Genomic DNA, 12014 nt, shown 5'->3' on the forward strand with positions numbered 1-12014 from the left:
ATATTTTGCATTTTTATTCAGTGCATTATTGGTTTCTTTCATCTACTTAAGTACTTTATTTATCAGCCATTTTGATAATCCCCCTTCAGGTCTACAAGGACTAAAGAAGAATCAGGCCATCTGTTACTTGATCTGTCCAGCATCAAATATTTATTTGTTGTTAAATGTGCTGAGGATAAATGGATGAACACTTAAGGTGTATTTTTGTCTTCCAGAGCATAAATACCTATGTTGGAAACAGATAATGAACATACTAACGTATAAATATATAACAAAAGAAATGTCAGGTGTACTTAAGTTGTAACAAGTGATTGGGTTGCGATTTTAATTGAAGTAGTCACCAGTGACCTTACGGAGAACGTGGAATTTTAATTGAAACTTGAAGATTGAGAAGTAGACGCTGATGTGATGGTAAGGAATGCAAACATTCCAAGATGGAAGAACAAATGCAAAGGCTCTGAGTTGAGAATAGTTTTGGCAGGATTATGAAGGCCAAGAAGGTGATGTGAGTAGACCATGGCCTTTAGGTGGAGAAGGTGAGTGGAAGGAGGTCGGACCAGGGAGGTATGAAGAAGCCACATCATGTGCAATGTTTTAGGTTTCCAATTCTGTTTAAATGGGAAACCCCTAGAAGTTTGGCATGTATAGGCATACAATCTACCTAAGAATTTAGGAGATTATGTGGTAACTGTGTGAAGGATGGACCATATGATGGAGAGGAGCAAGACAGAAGATGAGACAGAAGATGAAGGACCAGCCAGAAAACGGAAGAGAGAGGAGGAAGCTGGGACTATTGTGACCACAGTGATGGTAAAATATGGTCAGATATGCAAATATACTATGGGTTGTTTTAAGCTAGAGTCTCCAGAACTTGCTGATGGAATAAATGCTCAGAGAATGAAAGGAATCAGGGATCACTTCCAGATTTTGGGCCAGGTAGGTGCTAGTGCCCTTGACCACTCTTGTTAGAGTAGCGAAAGGCAGAAAGTTTTAGATTTCTCTTTCAGTCAAGTCTTAGTTGCCCATTCATAATTGCAGAGGTATAAAATAGGCAGTTGGATATACATGCCCAGAACTCAAAGGTGAGTTCAAGGGCCCAGAATTGAACTCCTTCATGCCCACTTCTTTTACTTAACAATGACCCAGATATACTTTAAAAATACCCCCAAAGGACCCAATTAATTATCCAGATATACTTTAAAAATACCCCCAAAGGACCCAATTAATTATACAGCCATGATGGTTTTTAACTATCTAAGTAAGGAGAGGAATCATTTTCTCTTTCTACTTACATTTTTTCCCCTTTTCAATTTACTTATGATTATTACTCATTTCTATAATGAAAAAATAGGTCTTGAGGTGACCATGACAATGTGGGGATTGGCATGAGATATAAGCTGACATTAGGATGTGAAGGAGCAGCTGGAGGTAGCCACACTTGGCTGAATGCTTTTAGTTGTCATGCCCAGACCCTTGTGCCAGCCTGCTGAGCCTGGCTTATGATGACTTCCCGCCTGAGTCAACTAGTTGAGTACCTGGCACATTCCGGGGCCTCAATAAACATCTGTCAAAGGAATGACATGCCCTTCAAGACCTGCTTCAAATTGACTATTGGCTAAATTGCCTGGAGTCATCTACCCAATCCCTCATTATTGGTTTAGCTCATGTACAGTGCATACTGGTGTCACAGAAGAGAGAAGAGAAGGAGAATGGAGAGAAGAGAAGATGACAAAGAAGAGGGAATTGTCTGAAAGCCAAGCCTCTCTTTTCTACCCTCGGATCACCCCCCCCCCCCCGCCCCAAAAGGCACTGAGTCCACCTTTCTGGCTACTCCAATGCCCTCAGAGTAATTCTGGGTTCTTCACTTCCCCCCATTGATCTATTAACAATTCTTACTGACTTGACTTCTAAAATTTCTTCAAAGTATTTGCCCCTTTTTACCTTCATTTTCACAACCCCTGGTCTGAGTACCACCACTTCTTAGTTGGTAACCTGAAATGTCCTCCTAACTGAACTTCTTGTGTCTGCCTTGCTCACCAACTCTGCTCACTTTTTCCACACCACTGTCCTAGCGACCTTTACAAAACCTCAATCAGCTCATAACACCTCTTCACTTTGAACCTGCCAATGCATTCTGTTCCTCTAAATAAAAATCCAAACTCCTTGTCATTGCCCCAAGAGGACTGCATGCTATGTCCCTGGCTTCCCTCCTTACGACCATCTATCTGCCTTTTCTGTGTAGTCAGTGGGTGACCTTCAGGCACACTGGCTCAATTCCCATTCTTAAAATACGCCACTTTTACTTTTGCCTTAGGGTCATTTCCAGTTCTGTCCTCACTTGATGCAGCCCTCACCCACTCAGAAATGCCTTGACCAACATTGACAGTGAATTGACATCTTTTTCCCAGTCAGTCCTGAACCACACAACCCTGAACGTCTCCATTATGGGTAGTATTTTCACCTGCTGAAATGATCTTATGCATTCATTTGCATGCTTGTTGGTTACTCAGGCTACTACAAGAATGTTTGTTGAGTGAGGGCAGAGACTCTGCCTATCTTCTTCACTGTTACACCTTTCTTCTAGTTCAAAAAGTGCCGAGAATTTATTGAGAATCAACTAAGGTTTGCAAACTATATGACTAAATATTATACTACTATTTAAAAAGTAATCAATTCTAAAATGTCTTTTTGTCCTCTTCCCCTTTTACATATTCTCTTTTATCCTATTGAACTTTAATCTCTAACAATTGTATATTACTTACAACACAGGCCAAAAATTGTTGCTTGGAAAAAAATAGAGAGGAACACAGAAAAGCTTATAATTTCCCAGCTTATATCATCTATAACACATACTGATATACATTATTTATTTTTAGAATAGGACTCACAAAGGCAGCAGACACATATGTGCACATGTTGTTTGGTAAAAACGAGCAGGCAAGAAAAAAGGTGATTTATTAATGCACTTGATTAGGTGCATCTGAGTGGATGTGAATTGGATGAAAAAGAAAATAAAACATCACATTTTGAACAGTGCTGTTACTGCCCAAATTTGAACAGTGCTATTATTACCCAAGGTACATTTTGTAACAGGGATTTTATACCAGGAGAGTCACTAAAGGTCACTTACATTTGTATTTTCCTTTTGGGGGGGGTCATCAATGCAAAATAGAGAGCAGGTGAGACCAGCAAAGAGTGAATGACACATAATGAAATAAGAACTGGGATGGAAATGCATAGGTATTACAAAACGAATGCCCAAATATCTTTATTGAAATAATCATCAAATTTTTTTTACAAGTTAACAGTGATTTTTTTTTTTTAGGCCAGTGGGGAGAAAAATTGTGATGACATCCAGGTACTTAAAAGTAAATAGTACTTCATCATAATCCTTCCATAGTAACTATTTTCATGAAAGGGTGTACGTCAGCTTCATGCCTCATGCATGATAGATAACTGATTGCTGATTTACCCTTTCCTATTGAACTAGTACTCTGAGGAAACAAGCACCTCCCTTTTGTTGAAGGATCCTTTCTGTTCAAATGAAATAAAATGTAAATTAAGGACTGTATTGGACACAATATATATGACAAAAACCCCCACAAACCCAACCAAAACAAATCAACAAAAATAGTCAGTTGTTTACCTATTAGAATCTGGCTCTGAACAGAGTATATGGTGGTATCCTGTTCTAGCATTTATGAGTTAGAGACTTTTTGCTTATTTTTTGTGTCTCAGTTCCCTCATTTATAAAATGTACATAGAGAGAGGACTCTTCCCACAAGGTCCCTGTGAAAGTGATACAAGATAATGGACATAAAGCACTTGGGACATTGTCTGATAATAATTTAGTTGCTGTTGTCATTGTTATTCTTAACTCAGCTTCCATTGCTTCTGTCTTGCTGTTGAATTCCCCCTTTTACATACTCACTCATTGATGTAGAGTCAGAACTGACTCATTGCAGACTCTCTAGTGAGTTTCTGAGGCAGTAAATTGCAGGAGAGAAGTTTATTCATCTTTCTCCCAAAGAGTTGCTGGTGGATTAAAACTACACACCAGTTATCTATTTCTACAATAATGGTCTTATTGAATATATGTCCTTATGGGACTGAGTTCACTTAGCATAATGCTCTCCAGTCCCTCCAAAGTTAGGTAATAATTTTCAAAACCATTTGTTCCTATATGCTGCATAGTATTCCATCATGTAAATGTACCATAATTTCTCAATCCATTCTCTGGTTGGACATTTGGGCTGTTTCCATGTTCTGAGATGGTGAATAATAGTGCTATGAACATCTCCATTTGTCCCTCAGTTCTAATTTCTTTGGGGTACATGCCAAGCAATGGAATGGTTCATATGGAATGTCTATGTTCAGCTTTTTGAGAAAACACCAAACTGTCTTCCAGAGTAGTTGTACCATTTTACAATCTCACCAACAATGTATAAGAGTTCCTAATTCTTCACATCTTCTTCAACATTTATTACTTGCTATCCTGTTAAACTTTGATACTGCTACTGGGATGAGATGATAGCTCATTGTGGTTTTGATTTGCATCTCTCTTATTGTCAGTGATCTTGAGAATTTCGTCATGTTTTTTGCCTATCCGAATATGAGGATCTAAGGGGTAGAGGTGGGAGAAGAGACGTGAGGATTGGGGAGGGGGATTAATCATACGGTCTCACAATTTGGTGGGTGGGGGAGGGGTGGGTAAAGAAAATGGGAAAGGTCTGGTGTGAAAACAATATATATGAACTATATAAGTATGCTAGTTGTTGTTAAATGTTTTGATCAAACATTTTTCTAAATTGTATAGCCCTGGTCTGTGTATTGCTGTATAAAGATAATTCGTGAAGCTGAACACTGTGACACTGATGTGTCAAATGAGAGAATGGTTACCCATGGTGGACAGTATTTGGTGGAGCTCCTTGATTAAAACAAGCTTGGAAGCAGGAGTGGCATCCACTTTCCGCTTGTCTCCGGAAAAACTATGAACCTGGAAAAAAGAAAAAAGTTATACAAGTGTCCAAGTAAATGAATATAAAATAAAAATTGTATATATTTTTAAAAAACGGAATCCCCTTCTTGTCTATGATGAACACATAGTATAAAAAAAAATCTCTGTCAAGAAAAACAAAACAAAAAAACTATATAACAGAAAGACATGGCCTTCAGGTTAGCAACACAATTCCCTATAAACCACGTCACGAGAGTTAGAGCTATTTTTCTAGAATGTAAATCTGTCCCTGTCATTTTAAGAACCTTACATCACCTTCAGAATAAACCCAAATACCTTAACAGGATGTGAATGGACCCTCCTGATCTCTTGACTCCTTCCCCTTACTTCATTTCTCCTGTTCTCATCCAAAGCACACACTATGCCCCTCCATACTCCGTCCACATAAATTCAACACCAGTACCAAAAAGATGCAATACACTCTCTCTGTCTAGATTTTTGCATATACTTTATCCTCTGCTTAAAATATCCTTCCCTTTACAAGCATCCTCTTTTCTCTCACTCTCTAGTCTCTTGATTTACCTGGATGACACCTACTCAGCATTTAGAACTCTACTTAATGAGTAAATTTTTCCCAGAGTCTACCAAAGCTGTTAGGTGTGCCTTTCACGTGTTTCTTTAACATCCTTTATTTCCGTCTATGAGACAAACATAATGAAGCTTCATCTCACATACTAAGGGCAGTTAGGTAGGAGAGACCTTCTTTGGAAAAGAACATCATACTCGGAAGGGAGGAGAGTCAGCAAAAGAGAGGAAGACCCTCAAACAGGTGGATTGATACAGTGACTATAACAGTGGGCTCAGAGTATGTCAGAGATGGTGATGATGGCACAGGGTAGATCAAGGTTCTGATCTGTTTTTCACATGAGTCATACTCAACTCGATGACACCTAATGACAACATGATAAAATTGATAATAGGATGGGGAAAGGGCTACACAGAAATGACAATCAGAAGGAGGCCCTAGAACATAAACTAAATTTACAAAGGGAAAGTTGGCGAATAGTGCCCTCTTTAACCCTCTCCCACGTATGTAAATCTATTGATTCCTGGGGTTTTATTTTTGCTGATGCCTTCAATGCAACGTGGATATCACTCATCATCATTAGCTCTTGCTCATATACTACTTTCTAAAATATATCTGTGTTGCCCAATTCTTTTTGGTACAGTAACCCTAAATAGTCTTTCCGTAATTAGTGTTTAATAGTTCTAACCTATTCTTGAGATTTTTTTAAACTTAGGTGGGATCATTTCATGATCATATTTTGGTTCTTGTGGGTTTGTTTTCATTTTCATCAGCTTCAATTTGAACTTTCAAATAAGTAATTGATAATTTATTCTACAGTCTGAGAGGAGATTGACCATCTTTCTCTCTGGGACCAACTGGTAAGGAGTTATACTTCCAACCCAAAGGTACTTGGTTCGAATTCACCAACTACTTTGTGGGAGAAACATGGGCAATTTAACTATCCTGGATAATTTTCTGCCTCTGAAAAGCTTCTGAAAGGTCAGATCCAACTCAATGGTACCTAACTAACAAAAATAGTAAAGCTTAGTTTATTTTGCTTTTTTAATTCTAGAGCGATAAAAACTGTATGTATTCTGTGACTCAACATTGTATTTGTGAGATTCTTTCACATTGTAGATGTACTTACTTTATTTTTGTCCATTATAGATTATTTATTCATTTTACTTTCGATAGATATTTGTATGGTTTTTTAGTTCTCAGTTATTAATGTGTTCATGCCCATTTTCATTATTTTATATTGAATGAAGTGTTATATAATGCTTTTGTGTCAAAAAAAATGTGCTGTAAATTCCAACCTCTGTACTAGGATGAAAAGACTCCAGATTCAAACTCATCCTATAGAGAAGTTTTATTAATCATTAAATAGGACAAAGACAAAGATAAGTGTATGGTGTGTTTTGAATCAATCTGTTGAAATATAAAATTATTTACCTTAGGGAATATTCCTAGTAGTGGGATAGCTGGGTCTTATGGAGTTTCTATGTTCAGTTTTTTGAGAAAACATTAAACTGCCTTCCAGAGTGGTTATACCATTTTATCCCACCAACAGTGTATGAGAGTTCCTACCTCTCCATATCCTCTCCATCATTTATTACTTGCTGCTCTGCTAAACTTTGTCACTGCTACTGGAGATGATATCTCATTGTGGTTTTGATTTGCATCTTTCTTATTGCCAGTGATTTGAAGATTTGTACACCAATGTTTATAGCAGTGTTATTCACTATTGCAATAACATGAAAACAGCCCAAATGTTCAAACACAATAGAACAGATTGAGAAATCGTAGTATATTTACACAATGGAACACTCAGGAGTAATGCTTTTTTTTAAAAAAGAAACTACATAATGTGGACAGAGAGTGGGGTGGAGCTCCCCGATTAAAACAAGCTTGGAAGGAGGAGTGGCATCCACTTCCACTTGCCTCTGGAAACCCTATGAACCTGGAGAGAGCATGAAAGGCACCCAAGCGGTGAGGACTCTCTTTCATAGGGTCACTATCAGTCGCCTGCGACTCTACAGCCCTTAACAACAACAACAACAACAACAACAACAACATAACATGGGAAAGACTGAAGAGCATTATGTTGAGCAAACTAACTCAGTCTCATAAGGACATATACTGCATAGATCATTATTATAAAAATAGAAGGGTAACTAGTAAAACATGTATGGGGACCCAAGGGAGGAAGAGATGGGAACAGAGGGGTGAGGATGGTTAGGGGCAAAACTCCAGAGTTGCACAATTTGGTAGGTGGAGGGAGGGGCAAAGGAAATGGGAAAGATCCAGCCAGGACCTGAAAAGATAGGGTAATGATAGGCATAGTTCAATGATACTTAATTTTGTAAAACATAATGAATGATTGTATGAAACAATGTGAATGAAAAATAGTGTGAAACACTATGTATATGAATTTTGTAAGCAGACCAATATAAAATAAAAAACTTTATACAAGAAATTCAACAAGCAAGGAGATACTTAATGAGATAGTTCAGTGTTGACCAATTATTTTGGTTCACATAGGGAGCCCTGGTGGCCTAGTGTCAAGAAGCTGCCCTGCAATCCAAAGTGCACACTATTCAAATCCACCAGCTGCTCTGTGGGAGAAGGATGGGAAATGTGTTCCCATGTGATTAACTGCCTCTGAAAACCTGCCAGAGGGTCATCGATGGGTCAGTCTAACCAATCTCTTCACAATCTATCATGGTGCTGTCAATCGACCCAGTGGTGAGAATCTTTGTTTTCTTGATGTTGAGCTTCAATTCATACTGAAGGCTGCAGTCTTTGACCTTCTGCAGCAAGTGCTTCAGATCCTCCTCAGTTTTAGCAAGCAGGGTTGTGTCATCTGTATAACGCAGATTGTTGATGAGTCTACCTCCAATCCTGAGGCCACACTTCTCCTCAAAGAGCCCAGTCTCCCAGATAATCTTTTCTGCATATAGATTTAAAAGATATGGGGATAGGACACATCCTTAAAGTACACCCTTCCCAATTTTGAACCATGCAGTGTTTCCTTGCTCTGTTCTGATGACTGTGTCCTGGTCCAAGTAAACGTTTCACATAAGCACCATCAAGTGTTCTGAGATTCCCATTCTTCTCAGAGTCAGCCACAGTTGTGATCCACACAGTCAAATGCCTTTGCATCGTGAATAAAACATAGATAGACATTCATCTGGTAGTCTCTGCTTTTAGCCAAGATCCATCTAACATTAGCTATAATATACCTAGTGCCATGGCCTCTTCTAAATTCAGCATGAACTTCTGGCATTTCTCTGTTGATGTGCTGTTCCAGTCATTTTTGGATAATCTTAAGCAGAATCTTGATTGCATATGAAATCAATGATACTGTTCAATAATTTCCACTCTCTGTTGGATCACCTTTCTTTGGAATGGGAACAAATATAGATCTCTTCCGGTCAGTTGGCCAGGTGGTTGTCCTCCAGGTTTTTGGCACAACTTTGTGAGCACATCCAAGGCAGCATCTATTTATTGAACTATGTCAATCAGTATGCTATCAATTACTGGGGCCTTGTGGGTTTTTGGTTTTTTTCCCCCCAATTCTTTCAGAGAAGCTTGAACTTCTTCCTTCATCACCATAGGCTCTTGCTTCTACATTGTTTCATGAAATTCTTCCGTGTCCACCAATTCTTTTTGGTATAATGAATGACTCTGTATATTCTTTGCATCTTTTTTTAATGCTTCCTGGACATTTAATATTCTGCCCAAAACATCCTTAAATATTGCAACTCGAGGTTTGAATTTGTTATTTAGTTCCTTGAGCTTAAGAAATGTTAAGGGAATTCGGCCCTTTTGATTTTCTGACTCCAGCTCCTTGCACATTTCATTATAATACTATACTTTGTCTTCCTGTGTTGCTCTCTGAAATCTTCTGTTCAACTCCTTAGTATCTTGATTTCTTCCCTTTGCTTTGGCTTCTCAATGCTCCAGTGCAATATTTAAAATTTCTTTTGACATCCACCTTGGTCTTTTTTTCCTCTTCTGTCTTTATAATGACCTTTTGCACTCTTCTTGCATGATATTATTGATATCCTCCCACAGCTCATCCGATCTTTGCTCATTAATGTCCAAGGCCTCAAACCTGTTCCTGAGATGGTTTTGAAATTCAGGTGGGATAGAATAAAAGTCAAATATTGGTTCCTGTGGACTTTATTTTCCTCACCTTCAGTTTGAACTTGCATATGAGTAGCTGGTGGTCTGTTCCACAATCAGCACCTGAAGGCCTAGTTTTCACAGCTGATATTGAGCTTCCTCGATGATTCTTTCTACAGAAGTAATCGATGTGATTCCTGTGCATACCATCAGGTGAAATCCATGTGTATAGCCTGCGTTTAGTATATCAGAGATAGATGAAAAGGATGGCACAGGGAAGAATTCAGATCTGTTCATGGGCTCACTATGAGTCATACTAAAGTCAATGGCATCTAACAACAACAATATTCATATCAGATATAAAAGAGTTAGGCATGCACTCCGTTGGAGGGCGGCGGACTGGCCATGGGCCGAGGGCAGCGCAGGCGGCGTGCAGCGGGCACAGAGGGTGTGGAGCTGCGTGCTGCCTCCTGGCGCTGGCTGTTGTACGGAGGCCACGACCGACTGTGAGCCGCCTGCAGCGCCGACTATAGCGCACACCTCTGGGCGCATTACCAGGACAGGCGGAGATTAGTGCAGGATCTCCTGCCCCCCTTGAAGTCTGCAGTCTGCTGAACCCAGCGGCCATCTACGCCAACAATGAGATCAGCTTGCGGGACGCTGAGGTCCATGGCTTTGACTACGAGTACACCCTGGCACAATATTCAGATTCACTTTCAGTGCAGCCCGGGGCATCCTGATTGAACACTACAAGTACCCAGAGGGAATTCGCAAGTATGACTACAAGCCCAACTTTGCCATCTGAGGCCCCCACTATGACACCCAGAAGAGCCTCCTGATGAAGATTGATGCCTACCATTACGTGCAGCTGGGGACGGCCTCCAGCGGCCTCCAGCCTGTGCCAGGTGAGGAAGTGACCGGCCTGTAAGGGGGCACTCAGCACATCTCCCTGTACCACATGAGCGGCGTCTTTGGCAAGGGTCCCTCGATCAAGTGGTTTATGGACATCTCCCTGCTGGAGATGGCACTGCTGTCCTGCGTGATGGTCCACTTCCTGGGCTATGGGGCCCCTCTACAAGGATGTGACGGATGCTATCCGAGACGTCCACGTGAAGGGCCTCACGTACCAGTGGACCGAGCAGGACATGAGAAATACATCTTGAAAGGGGATGAGGCATTCGCTGTTCTCAGCCGCCTAGTAGCCAATGAAAGCAGTTGTTCCTCACCCCCAACAACCCTTTCAGCTTCGTGGACAAGGGGATGAGGCATATGGTGGGCCCTGACTGGCTCCAGCTCTTTGATGCGGTCATCATCCAGGCAGACAAGCCCAGCTTTTTAACCAACTGGCCAGCCTTTCGGAAAACTCAACGAAAAGGTCTGCTCCAGTGGGATTGCATCACCCGCCTGGACTAGGCCAAGATCTGTGTGTCTCTACTTTGGAGACCATCTCTACAGTGACCTGGGGGACCTCATGCTCCCGTATGGTTGGTGCACAGCGCACGGTCGTCCTGAGCTGGAGCGGGAGATCCACATCATCAACACGGAGCAGTATATGCATTCACTGACTTGGCAGCAGGCGCTAAAGGGGCTGCTCGAGCGCATGCAGACCTACCAGGATGCAGAGTCGAGGCAGGTGCTGGCATCCTGGATGGAGGAGCGGCAGGAGCTGAGGTGCATCACCGAGGCGCTGTTCAACTCTGGGTTCGGAAGCATCTTCCGCACCTTCCACAACCCCGCGCGCCTCGTGCCCTTCTCTGACCTCTACACAGCCTCGCTCAGCTGCCTGCTCATCTGTCGCGAGGATTTCACCGTCTGCTGGCTGCAGCATGAGGCACCGCTCTGGATGGACCAGCTCTGCACTGGGTGCATGAAGACACCCTACCGACATGGCTTACATCTGCTGAGACAAACCCCCAGCCCCCAGACCACTTCCCCTGCATGCTGTGGACATCTGTCCAGACAAGCAATAAAGGCTATCTGTCTCCTTAAAAAGAGAGAGAGGAGAGAGCGCGAGCACGAGCGCGAGCTAGTTAGGCACTAGTGATGAGAGAAGGAATTCAGAAAACTTTCCTTGAAAGCAGGCTATGTGGTGAATCCCGAAAGAAGGGAAGACTTTCTTGCGGGAAATAGGCAATGAAAACATCCCAGCTCCTGTATTCCAGTGTCTCATATTTTTTATATTCTGGATGACCTTGAAAAAGTGACTAAGGTTTAAAAGGACAGTGTTGATTTAGGTTCTTTTGAGCTCTATCATCCATAGTTCTGTAATTTAGATAAGGAGGAATATTTCATGTCAACAAACTACTCAAAGCAGGAAGTTAGATGAGATGAAATTACTTTTATTTTCATATTTGCCTGGTG

The 12014-nt window shown here is 41.1% G+C and overlaps 1 pseudogene; it reads left to right on the forward strand.

The window, feature by feature from the left end:
• Positions 1 to 699: 699 nt before the first annotated feature.
• On the forward strand, positions 700 to 11694 carry LOC102850628 (annotated as a pseudogene).
• The last annotated feature ends 320 nt before the right edge of the window (positions 11695 to 12014 follow it).

Source organism: Elephantulus edwardii, unplaced genomic scaffold (assembly GCF_000299155.1).
Source record: "Elephantulus edwardii isolate Elephantulus edwardi_28Jun2011 unplaced genomic scaffold, EleEdw1.0 scaffold00008, whole genome shotgun sequence".
Taxonomy (NCBI): Eukaryota; Metazoa; Chordata; class Mammalia; order Macroscelidea; family Macroscelididae; genus Elephantulus; species Elephantulus edwardii.